The 13,414-nt window shown below is 30.4% G+C and overlaps 1 long non-coding RNA gene across 2 annotated transcripts; it reads left to right on the top strand.

Moving 5' to 3' along the window:
- Window positions 1-4,062: 4,062 nt before the first annotated feature.
- On the top strand, window positions 4,063-8,378 carry LOC134686892 (uncharacterized). 2 transcript variants are annotated; one of them, XR_010101685.1, is made up of 6 exons: window positions 4,063-4,160; window positions 4,442-4,517; window positions 4,818-4,891; window positions 5,137-5,214; window positions 5,517-5,574; window positions 5,827-8,378. It is a non-coding gene; the product is annotated as an uncharacterized LOC134686892 (long non-coding RNA). The 2 variants fall into 2 exon arrangements; XR_010101684.1 differs by having other exon boundaries at window positions 4,069-4,149.
- The last annotated feature ends 5,036 nt before the right edge of the window (window positions 8,379-13,414 follow it).

Here is a 13,414-nt window from a genome sequence, read left to right as displayed (position 1 = left end):
TATTTTGAAGCTGATACTAATTTATTATTTCCTTTTGTTACAGATACCCAAATATGTTCCACTCCAACGAGAGGGATTTCATGGTGAAAAACTACCGGGAAGAGTCGCATGTTAGTATTTGCTAATTACAATTGTACTTGAAACTATGTTAATATAGGGGGAGACAATAAAAATATGTTTTACTGTAACAATAGCTTAGAATTGTATGACAAATTTGGTCTTAAATCAATTTCTTTTATTCAAATTTAGACTCGAATGAGGCATATTTTAATTAGAATTCACAGTAATTGTAAATCAAATGTCACTGATTTAAGATTTAATTCAAAACACATCACATCAATTTCAATAGCCAAAATATATTCCCCATTTTGAAGCTGATACTAATTTATTATTTCCTTTTGTTACAGATACCCAAATATGTTCCACTCCAACGAGAGGGATTTCATGGTGAAAAACTGCCGGGAAGAGTCGCATGTTAGTATTTGCTAATTACAATTGTACTTGAAACTATGTTAATATAAGGGAGACAATAAAAATATGTTTTACTGTAACAATAGCTTAGAATTGTATGATAAATTTGGTCTTAAATCAATTTCTTTTATTCAAATTTAGACTCGAATGAGGCATATTTTAATTAGAATTCACAGTAATTGTTAATCAAATGTCGCTGATTTAAGATTTGATTCAAAACACATCACATCAATTTCAAAAGCCAAAATATATTCCCTATTTTGAAGCTGATACTAATTTATTATTTCCTTTTGTTACAGATACCCAAATATGTTCCACTCCAACGAGAGGGATTTCATGGTGAAAAACTACCGGGAAGAGTCGCATGTTAGTATTTGCTAATTACAATTGTACTTGAAACTATGTTAATATAAGGGAGACAATAAAAATATGTTTTACTGTAACAATAGCTTAGAATTGTATGACAAATTTGGTCTTAAATCAATTTCTTTTATTCAAATTTAGCTCGAATGAGGCATATTTTAATTAGAATTCACAGTAATTGTAAATCAAATGTCGCTGATTTAAGATTTGATTCAAAACACATCACATCAATTTCAAAAGCCAAAATATTTTCCCTATTTTGAAGCTGATACTAATTTATTATTTCCTTTTGTTACAGATACCCAAATATGTTCCACTCCAACGAGAGGGATTTCATGGTGAAAAACTACCGGGAAGAGTCGCATGTTAGTATTTGCTAATTACGATTGTACTTGAAACTATGTTAATATAAGGGAGACAATAAAAATATGTTTTACTGTAACAATAGCTTAGAATTGTATGATAAATTTGGTCTTAAATCAATTTCTTTTATTCAAATTTGAGGCATATTTTAATTAGAATTCACAGTAATTGTAAATTAAATGTCGCTGATTTAAGATATGTTTTCCATTTTTGTCAAGCCTGCAACTTTTGTTGAAGAATGCTTGACATAGCTAACTTCGTAATAGCATTTTATTTTAGAAGGTAGAAGACCTGGATGCTTCATACTTTGTATATAGATGCCTCGTGTTATGAACTTTCTGTCAGTCACATTTCCAATTGGATAGCTATTTTTTATATTTGCGTACCTTGCAAGGTCCTCATGCTCTTCAAACAGTTTTCACTTGACATTGACTTCATTTCATGGATCAGTGAACAAGGTTAAGTTTTGGTGGTCAAGTCCATATCTCAGAAACTATAAGCAATAGGTCTAGTTATATTCAGTGTATGGAAGGACAGCAAGTTAAACATGTCCAACTGGCAGGTGTCATCTGACCTTGACCTCATTTTCATTGATCAGTGGTCAAAGTTTTTGAGTTTTGGTCTTTTTTTCTAATACTCTATGCATTAGGTCAACTATATATGGTGTATGAAAATATTTTATGATCTATATGTCTGTTACGCAGGTTTTATTTGAACTTGACCTCATTTTCACTGTCCATTGTTAAAGTCATAAGAAACGAGTGACCGGTGAAAAATAATGTTCTTCCAATTCTTAAACCAATGCATACAAACATCATAAACTTAGTCTTCTGTGCTCGAATTTATCATTTTTTTCGTGTAAATTTCGTATAATCGTCAATTTTTTTTTCAATCGCTCAGTGTTGTTGTGAAAATATGGCAGGTAATCAAAGATCGTGTTTTGAAGCCGAAGTTTAACGATTGTCACCTGTTTGTCAACAATTGACGAAAAATAAACAAAAAAGCATGGAAATTGAGCACGTGTTTAACATGTAAATTCAGATAATAGTTTATATTAAGGACATCCATGAGTATTGTGGTCACCGGATTTTTACGAGATGGGTCACACTGACAGACCTGCCAACTATCCCGATTTTCGCGGTATCATCCCGATTTTTACCCCTCAACCCGAATCCCGATATCGGGATCGTAAAATTAGTCAAAATCCCGATTTTCAACAAATATACCCGAAAAAAATATTGTTTACCGATTTTGAAGTTTTTCTGATCAATTTTAAAAAATCATTCATTTTACCTGGGGACATATTATGACAAGTTAATGACCCTACGCTAATCAACAGGTGTCATAATTAGTGTTTGTATGTAATCAGAATTCAGATTACCTAATGGGTCGTAACAGTCATCAAAATTAAGTTGTTTACACAAATTTGGTCAAACAGCCTTTCAATTTTATTCAATTTATCATACAAGTACAATTTGCAACATTTGCCGTAGTTCCACAGCAAAATCATAATTAATTGAAAGATGAGAACTGTAATGAACTCTCAAGAAAACATCGTTTATCTTGCAATTTGTTTATACTTTAAAACCAGACATCGTGTGTCTGTTGATTTAAAATCGACGCCATTTTGTATACACTTCTACTGTATTACTGTATAAGCCACCGCTGGTAAGAGCACCTCTGAATACAAAGAAAGATAACTCAAATTTTATTTCATTGATACTAATAAGACCATGAGTAAGACTAAATCAAAATCTGTATTCATCCTTCTTACTTTAGGACATGTAGTTTTAGGTGTTTTGAGTCAAGGTTCATAGATGAGAAGGTCTTTGGAGGGGGGAAAAGGGGGTTCTCTACTTTAAATCCTTTATTTTTAATGCCATTTTCTCTATTCCTCAGTTATTTTGTCAATTTTATAATTTAATAGTAAAAGAATCATGCAAATAAAAGAAATCAAGGCCTACAAGCTCATCATTAGTATACCAAAAGAAAAAAGAAGAGAACTTATACTATTTTAGGAGTAAAAAACAATGCTCACAGAAAAGTCGCTAAAATTGTAACCCTTAAAAATCTTGTCGCGCGCTAAAATCCCCCATGGAGATTTTCAAAAGTTGGCAGGTCTGCACTGAGGTCACCTTGCATACGGAAAATATATCGGGGGAATTGCTTGCTGGAAGGAAGCAATTCAAATAAAGTAAACTTCTTTTAAATATGAATAAATTAAATAATTTTCTTCAGAAAACAGTATTTGTACATAAGTTTTACAATGAAAACTATCCATTGAGTTATAAAAAACATATGCATTATTTTTTTTTTATTTGAGGTTTCTTATGACTTTAAGTGTTTGTGTTTTGATCTGTTTTTCTTAATTTATACTAGTAAGCAATAAATCAACTATATTTGTTGTATTGAAGAATTGTTAGCTGTACATGCTGTTTATCTGACCATGACCTCATTGCATGGTTCATTGATCAATGTTTTGTTTTCTTTGTTAATGTTGAGTTTATGTGACAGTTGTAATAAAGCTTTATATTTAGGACTATCAACATATAATATCAATGATTAGCAAAGAAGGCAAGACATTTCACAGTGTGATCACTTGTTTTATAGTGTTCGGGAATGAAAATATGTTTGGACTTGGAACAACAGCCCCAATAACAATAAATTTTGAATTAGTCTTAATATTTCCTTTATTCGAATTTATAAACTTATGTAGTATATTTTAACAAAAATGTGTTGTAATTGTTAACATACTTTTGTCAAATTATGAATTCGACATGAAATACCTGCCACATTTATTTTATAATTGATTTTAAGAGCCAATAGTCTATCCAAAGCTGATGCTAATTCATAAAGATTTTTTTTGTTATAGATACAGCCTACATATGTTGTGCTACTGGACAATGAAGATTGTTTCATGGTAGATGGATCCCACATCGGAATGTTTAGCATGTATGTATTTGGTATTTATAACTGTATTTTAAACTATGTCTATATGTGTGGGATAACAAATATCTGTTTTCCCCAGAACAACAGCAAAAATAAGAATTTATTACAAATTGGTTTAAAATTCCTTTTATTCAAATGTATACTGTTATGTAGTATGTATAGAATTGTCTATATACTTGTCTCTAAATGAGGATTTTAAAGAAAAATGCATCATGATATTAAATTTGAATAAATTACAACTATCAATTTTCTCTATTTAAAGCTATTACTAATTTAGAATTTATTTTTTCAACAGATACAGCCAAAATATGTTATACTACTAGACAATGAAGATGCTTTCATGGTATACAACACTTGAGGAGTATTGACATGTATGTATTTGGTCATTGTAATTGTACTTTTAACTATTATAATAATTATGTTTTGGGTAACAAAAATCATTTTTTTCATGGAACATCTTGAAATTTAATAACAAATTGGTCTTGACATTTCTTTTTTCCAATATTTACTATAGTAAGGTTTATTTCAATAAGAATGTAAAGTAATTGTAAATATGCTTGTCTCAAATTTAGGATTTGACATAAAATATGCGCCACTTTAATTTCTGAATTGAATGAACAGCAAATATTCTTTATTAAAAAATACCATTATGAAACTTTTTTTTGTTACAGATGCAGCCTATTTATGTTACTCCTCTCCAATGAAGATAGTTTCATTGTAGATAGTGCATTAGGATACGTCACATGTAAGTATTCCACTTTAATCTATGTTTCTATTTCTATGTAAGTGAAATAACTGATTGAGACTATATAACAAATTGGACTAAAACTTTTATATTTTGATAAGAATATACAGTAATTGCAAATATGCATTTCCAATTTAGGATTTGACTTAAAACATGCATCACATTAATTTCTAAATTGATTTACAAAAGCAAATTGTCTTGATTTTGATATTGCAACAAATTTATAATTTTTGGTTTTGTTGCAGATCCAGCCTAAATATGTTGGCACTCCTTTACCATGAAAGATGCTTGCATTGTAGATAACACATAAGAATAAGTGACATGTAGGTATTTTGTCTTTTCAATTATTCTGAAATAATAAAAAAAAGTTTTTCCAGGAACAAGTTTAAAAGTTTATTACAAATTGGTCCTACATTTCTCTTATTAAATTATTTACTGTAATGATGTATATTTTCTTTTTTTATATTTAATAAGAATGCTCAGTGATAGTAAAACTACTTTGTCTCGTCTCTAATTTCGGAATTGGCATTAAACATGCATCACATTAATTTCTAAAGTGGTTTGCAACTGGAAATAGTCTCTTTTTAAAACTGAAATTAATGTATTTTTTTTGTTTTTGTTACAGATACAGCCTCAATATGTAACACTCCTTTACCATGAAAGCATATTGGGACAAGTTGCATGTAAGTATTTGGTCATAACAATATTTCTCAAAACTATGTCTTTTTTATTAGTTAATAAAACATTTTTGCTGGAAACAATAAACCGAAGCTTTATAACAGACATTGGTCTTATAAATTTACTTCATTCAGATTTATTCATGTGAAGTATATTTTTATCAAAATATATAGAGATTGTAAATATATACCTGTCTCCAATTTAGGATTTAACATAAAACATCCATCACATTAATTTCCAAATTGTTTTTGTTACAGATTCAACTTAAAACAGATGATGGTTCAGTCGTATCAGGTGCAGCATGACAGCCAAACGGTTGAACTGATTATTGTGATGAGACAGTTTATTGCTTTGGAAAATCTAATTATATAGTTTATAGATTTAGATAATAAAATTCTGTAATGTTCATAATATCGGATGATAATTTGTTAAGTGCCCTCAATATGTCTTCAACGAGATATTAACATGCACAATTAAAGATGTACTGTACAAAATCTTCAACATTCTTATTCATAAAAGTAGTTTCTGATTCTCAATTTTATAAGATATATACATATTTACCTGAATTTATTTTTAAGGTAATTGTAACAATATGACTGTATTTAGATTGTTTGAAATTCAAGTTGAGTTTCAATTATTTCTTTTCAAAATATATATATCACATTCTTCTGGTTTCAATTTTTGAAATTTAAAAATGAATTATAGCCAAACCATCAATTAAACAGTGGTGTTGGTTGAAGTTAATACCAGCTCTTCATAGTATCTTAAAATGCCTAAAATGGAAACAATGTTTAAATTTAACAAGTTACCATATTTACTGATGAAGAAATTAGAATATTATGTATGTTCCTTTTTTGTACAAATGGACATCTTTTGAGTAATTGATTGGAACACCCAAACAATATTTTAATCATTTGGGTTTGTTTCTTGTATATCCATCATTGATTTTGTAAGATAAAAATAAAAAAAAGTCATTTTGTTAAAATAATTTCTCATTTTTATCAACACAAATAAAATTCTATTAAACTAATAGTTTAGTTCATGCTTCTTTAATCTATATCTTAAAAGTTTTGTGGTGGACTAAGAAAATATCAAATGATCATTTCAGAAATACACTTGATTGCAGCGCTGCATCTTCACTAACATTTAACATAGTTGGTTCTGGGTTTCTGAGCTAGTTCTTGTTGGTGTGTTTCTGTGTTTTTTCTATAGAGGAATCGGCGGTTTCTAAGTCTTCAGGATATGGTTTTGTCATTCAAAGGGAACTCGCAATCTTGCAATGTAATTCTGAAATGATATACATTTGATATTTTATTTTCATTGAAAAAGAAACATTATTTAATTTGCTGCATGAACATTTGAACTATTTAAACTTTATAATTCATAATTTTTGGAAATAGAATTCCAATCGTACCCGACACAGTTTGGAAATAAAATTCAAATTGTAACTGACACATTTTGGAAATAAAATTAAAATTGTAACTGACACATTTTGGAAATAGAATTCAAATTGTAACCGACAGTTTGAAAATAGAATTCAAATTGTAACTGACAGATTTTGGAAATCGAATTCAAATTGTAACTGACCCATGTTGGAAATCGAATTCAAATTGTAACTGACACAGTTTGGAAATAAAATTCAAATTGTTACTGACACATTTTGGAAATAAAATTCAAATTGTAACTAACACATTTTGGAAAAATTTTAACTAACACATTTTGGAAATAAAATTCAAATTGTAACTGACCCATTTTGGAAATAAAATTCAAATTGTAACCGACACATTTTGGAAATAAATTCAAATTGTAACTGACACATTTTGGAAATAAAATTCAAATTGTAACTGACCCATTTTGGAAATTAAATTCAAATTTTAACTGACGCATTTTGGAAATCAAATTCAAATTGTAACTGACACATTTTGGAAATAAAATTTAAATGGTAATTGACCCATTTTGGAAATAGAATTCAAATTGTAACTGACACATTTTGGAAATAGAGGTCAAATTGTTACGGACACATTTTGGAAATTGAATTCAAATTGTAACTGACACTTTGGGAATAGAATTCAAATTGTAACTAACACATTTTGATGGATAGAATTTTAAAAACAAAAAAATGTATGTAGTTAATTTAAGCACAAGTGAAAACATAATTCCAAAATTTAAATTTTTGCTTCATTTGGTAAATTGGATTGCAAAATCACTGATGGCTTACAAGGTTAATTCCCTTATGAGTTAGATAATGAAGTATAGTCTAGTGGACCCTGTAGACATCCTACTAAATGTATTGATATATTAAAAGTTTGTTTATATCTCAATAAAAATTTGTACATGCCTCGCACAAAATGGTGCAAGCAGAGTTGCATGTACTGGACAGAGTCGGCTATCAACTTTTATATAACAAAACCATTTCACAATCAATATTTGTAAATGCCTCACACATAAAGGTGCAAGCAGAGTTGCATGTACTGGACATTGTCAGTATTTTTATAACAAAACCACAGAACTGGTATCCAGGAAATTGAAATGAATCAACAATACTGTCATTTATGTTTTACAATAATATATTTCTCATTACACCTTACTTAAGATTTAAAGATGTACTACAGTGTCATAACACTACAAGTTACAATATATTTATAAACTGTCACTTAGTAATTTTGTATCATGATGCAGATGTTCGTCATCATATTATTTTAAACATGGTGCATTACTTTTTAAGAGTTTTCTTTATGTATTATGACGTATGCTATTTTTACTAAACTTGTATTCATGTTTATTATGTTGATGAAAATAAAATATGATGTGTAGGCTATCAGCAATATGTTTGTTTTGTTTAAGCCTATAAATTATTTTGAAAGATTCTTAAATAAAATTTATTTGAAAACCAAGAATGTGTATAGTACCAGACTTATAATACAATTATATGTCTCTGATAGTACTATATGAATCCTTGATAAAACCTATGTAACATCTCATTACCCCCTCATACGGTGATGCACATATTAAAAACATGTGGTAGTATTGCCAATAAGACAATTGTCAATTAGAGACAAAATAACACAGAAATTAACAACTATAAGTCACCTTATGGCTTTCAACAATGAGCTAAGCCCAAACCGCATAGTCAGCTATAAAAGACCCTAAATGATAATGTAAAACAATTCAAACGAGAAACTAACGGCCTAATTTATGGAAGAAAAACAAATATGTATCACATTTTAAAACAAACAACAACTACTGAGTTACAGGCTCCTGACTTTGAACAGGCACATACATATAGAATATGGCGGAGTTTAACATTTTAGCGGGATCCCAACCTTCCCTAACCTGGGACAGTGTTTTAACAAAACGACATGTTCGTCCATCCTTTGTCCTGTTTCATGTTTTCTGTCCTTTCTTATTACTGGTAATTATGATTTTTAGCTCATCTGACCCACTGGGCCAAGTGAGCTTTTCTCATCACCTGGCGTCCAGCGTTGTATTCGCTGGCGTCCATTAACTTTTACAAAAATCTTCTCTGAACTTGTCGACAATCATTATTGGGGTATCTAGTTTAAAAAATGTATCGGTTGACCAATTGAGATGGCTACCATGGCTAAAAATAGAACATATAGGGGTAAAATGTAGATTTTGTCTTGTATCTCTGAAACCAAAGTATTTTGAGCAGGCAGGGTCATGGTACACATTCCAAAACATTGATACCCTTATGCATACCTGCCAACTCACTTTTTGCGGGGGATTTCCCCTATGGAGGTTCCAATTTGGAAAGAGCAATTTTCACTGTCTTCGATTTAAAGGAAAACAACCAAGTTTACCATGGGTATTGCTATGTGAAGATAATAAACAACATTAAACTAAATTTGAAGGCCCCTTTAAAAGTTGTGTAGGACTATGGCAGCCATCTTGCACGTCACACCCCCATGGGCATTTTGAAATGTTGACGGGTATGCTTATGAAGATTGTGCACACGTTTGTCTCAGTTGTTTCTTGATCTTGCTTTTCTGAACATTATTGCTGTTTACAGTTTATCTCCATCAATGATAGTTATATTCAGGATATTCAAAAGCTGCAAAATTTCCTTAAATTCATATTATTTATTTTCAGATTTGTGGACCACAAGTATGGGGAAACCAGTACAAGCGGCTTAATAGCTATATATTTACGAACTTTAAACAATATTATACTCATATTTATAATCAAATGTGCGCTTGACTCTGCAAGTAGCGTTTCCCATGTAAGAGTTTGTGGTTATTTGGTAAATATTTTATGTTCATTTGAGTTTACGAATTAGAATTTAATGCTTGGTTTTCCCTCTCTGATGTTTAAGATTGTCTTTTTTTAAATCTCGCTAGGAATTAACATCCTTTGTTGCCTGATTTTTTTTTTATTAAAACAACGACCTATACTGGAATGGTGATGACCAACAATGCGTGAAGACCTGGATGCTTCATACTTTTTTATATAGACTCCTCATTTTATGAAGTTTTCGTCAGTCACATGCCCAATGTCCTTGACCTCATTTTCATAGTTCAGTGACAACTTGATTTTTTTTTTTTATTATAAGTAATAGGATAACTATATTTGGTATGTGCGTACCTTGCAAAGTCCTCGTGCCCGTCAGACAGTTTTCACTTGACCCTGACCTCATGTCACGGATCAGTGTACAAGATTAAGTTTTGGTGGTCAAGTCCATATCTCAGATACTATAAGTAATAGGTCTACTATATTCGGTGTATGGAAGGACTGTAATGTGTACATGTCCAACTGGCAGGTGTCATCTGACCGTGACCTCGTTTTCATGGTTCAGTAGTTAAGTTTTTGTGTTTTGGTCTGTTTTTCATCTAATGTATGCAATAGGTCTACTATATTTGGTGTATGGAATGATTGTAATGTACATGTCTAGCTGGTAGCTGTCATCTTACCTTGACCTCATTTTCATGGTTAAGTGGTCAAAAATAATTTTGTGAGTTTGGGTATTTTTTTCTTATACTATGTGCAATAGGTCTACTATTTTTGGTGTATGGAAATATTTCATAATCTATATGTCAGTCGCACAGATTTTATTTGACCTTGACTTCATTTTCACGGTTTATAGCTCAGTATTATTTTTTGTGTTTTGGTCTTTTTCTTAAACCATATAAGCAATAGGTCAACTTAAGTTAGCTGTACATGCCTGCTTGACATGGTTCATCTGACCTTAACCTCATTTTCATGGTTCATTGGTCAATATTTTATTTTCTAGGTTAATGTTAAGTTTATGTGACAGTTGTAATAAAGCTTTCTATTTAGGACTATCAACATAATTTCAAAGACTAGTAAAGAAGGCGAGACATTTCAGCGTGTACACTCTTTTTATGTTGTTGGACAAACCCAACTTAGAAATTAACACTTCAAAGAACACAAATAAAACCATACAAATATAACATGCTTGCAGTTTCTTGGATGCCATGTCGCATATTATAATCACATCATGCAGAACTGCACCTTATGTGATCCTTATCTTATTTTCAACTTTCCTGCAATCCGAAATGTTTTTATCAGAATTATTTGACAATGCATGCAATCTTCTTCTTTTTTATGGAAATCTCTGCAGCTAGCTCTCTTAAAGGATCATTGTTAAAAATGTTAATGTATTAAAAAAGAAGATATTTCAAATGATGAAAGGAATTTCCCGAATGGAAAGCTTGAAATGCACAAAATTTAATTACAGGAACATACATATTATTTACAAAAAGCAGTCATAGTATTTTTGCAAATGTACAGATTTGATATCAATAGCAATGTTTATCTTAATACAATCTATGAACGGTTGGTACTGATTTAAATTAGTGTCTCCTTCCCGACAGTCTAAAACATTAAAATTTAATAACCAACAAAAGAGGCTGCTATTTTTAGTGTTATTGCGAAGCCTATGATAGTTTTCCATAGATTCACCTGCAAGTTACCTGTCGATTTAAACTTTTGTGAGTTCTATTGTCCCATCTAACAAATACAACAGGTATTGTTCTCTGTGTAGTTTATTCACTGGGACCTTTAAATTTCTTCCAAGAGAAATATATCACTCATTGATTAATTTACCTGAACAAAAAATTGAACTGTCAATGATGAAAAAATATTTATACCAATACTGAGTAAGGACCCACAAAACTGCATGTGGTGTTGTATTTATTCAATACCAATAACTCGTTTTTAATGTGATCAACATTAATACTGATTCAAAAATTAAAAGTTGATTTCTGATCAAATATTCAATATTTTTGTGTGTTTTATAAATAAAAATTTGAATGTCTTCATAAACATAAGTCTATAAATGAACAACAACAACAACATGCAAATTCATTGGAAAATACTGAAAAATGTGTCTGAAATAAACTTTTTATTATTAAACCAGATTTTATATTGAACAGATTGAAAATATATTAATTATATATTGAATAAATACAATATTGCATACAGTTTATGTGAGTTTATAGAAGTATTTCAATAAAAAAAGAAGATAATTTTTTGGTCAGGTAAATTAATCAATGAGTGATATATTTCTCCTAGAAGAAATTTAAAGGTCCCATCAAATAAACTAAACAGAGAACAATACTTGTTGTATTTGTAAGATGGGACAATAGAACTCACAAGAGTTTAAATCACCAGGTAACTGTACAGGTTGGCTGTCACTGTGCACCACAGATCAATATAGAAACTTATTGGGGGAAACCAGAGAACTCTCTATGTCAGAAAGCACTGTCAAACATCCAAATATACTATCCACACCGATCTGTGTCCACACTTGTAACTTATTAAAAATACAAAATCAATGTAAATAAGAATATACCTCTTGCTTTTTTATGACATGTATAATCAAATTTAGTGTACATATATCGATGCTAGTTTGTTATGTTTGGTTAGGCTATGCTATTTATAGAAAGGTCTCTTTGATTGGATATATGAAGTGTGCGGGTAGAATTTCATGCACGGGTGGTTTGATAGTTGTTAAAGTCATTCTAGTAATTGCACTAAAGTGCTCTATATGCGTTTTTCCAAATAAATAATTATAAAAATAATTTATTTACAGGTTGATAGTCCAAGATGAGTCGCAAAGATTGATGTAGCAGTGCTGGTTAGAGACAGACAATTCTCATTATTCTTATTGATATAAAATTAATTACGTGTACTTATTACCTGAAAAAAAATGCACTTGACTTTTAAAAGTGGCTACTCCCAAGTGAGAGTTTTGTATCATATTGATAATTGTATTCCGTCGGAAGGGGGCGATAAATGGTTGACCCGTGTTAAGAGAGCCATATCGTTTGCACGTTCATGGTTTAGTGGTCAAAGTTAATTCTGTGAGTTTGGGTATTTTTTTCTAATACTATGTGCAATAGGTCTGCTATTTTTGGTGTATGGAAATATTTTATAATCTATATGTCAGTCGCACAGATTTTATTTGACCTCATTTTCACTGTTTATAGCTCAGTATTATTTTTTTTGTGTTTTGGTCTTTTTCTTAAACCATAAGCAATAGGTCAACTAAAGCAATTTATTCTACTATTTTCAAAGGCCTTATTTGAACAATTTTTATCAGGTTTTTGTTGTACCAAGTCTACTAGTTAAGTATGGACACAATGGCTTGAAGACGAAATAAAGCTTTGTTTGAAATGAGGTATGTGCAGCTTCTGAACCCAGTACATGGTGGGATCTTTCATTTTTCAATGTATTTGGTTCTGCCTTGAAAAGAGCTGAGTCTATGTACCCTATAATATAAAAGGTTAACTGTTTGTAAGGACCTATTCCTTAATTGAGATCCCTGTCAGATATTCCTGGCCCGATATGTTTTCCTTTTTGTCA

Source organism: Mytilus trossulus, chromosome 10 (assembly GCF_036588685.1).
Source record: "Mytilus trossulus isolate FHL-02 chromosome 10, PNRI_Mtr1.1.1.hap1, whole genome shotgun sequence".
Taxonomy (NCBI): domain Eukaryota; kingdom Metazoa; phylum Mollusca; class Bivalvia; order Mytilida; family Mytilidae; genus Mytilus; species Mytilus trossulus.
Note: the sequence above shows the minus strand (reverse complement) of the source record. Positions and strands in the feature narration are given on the sequence as shown.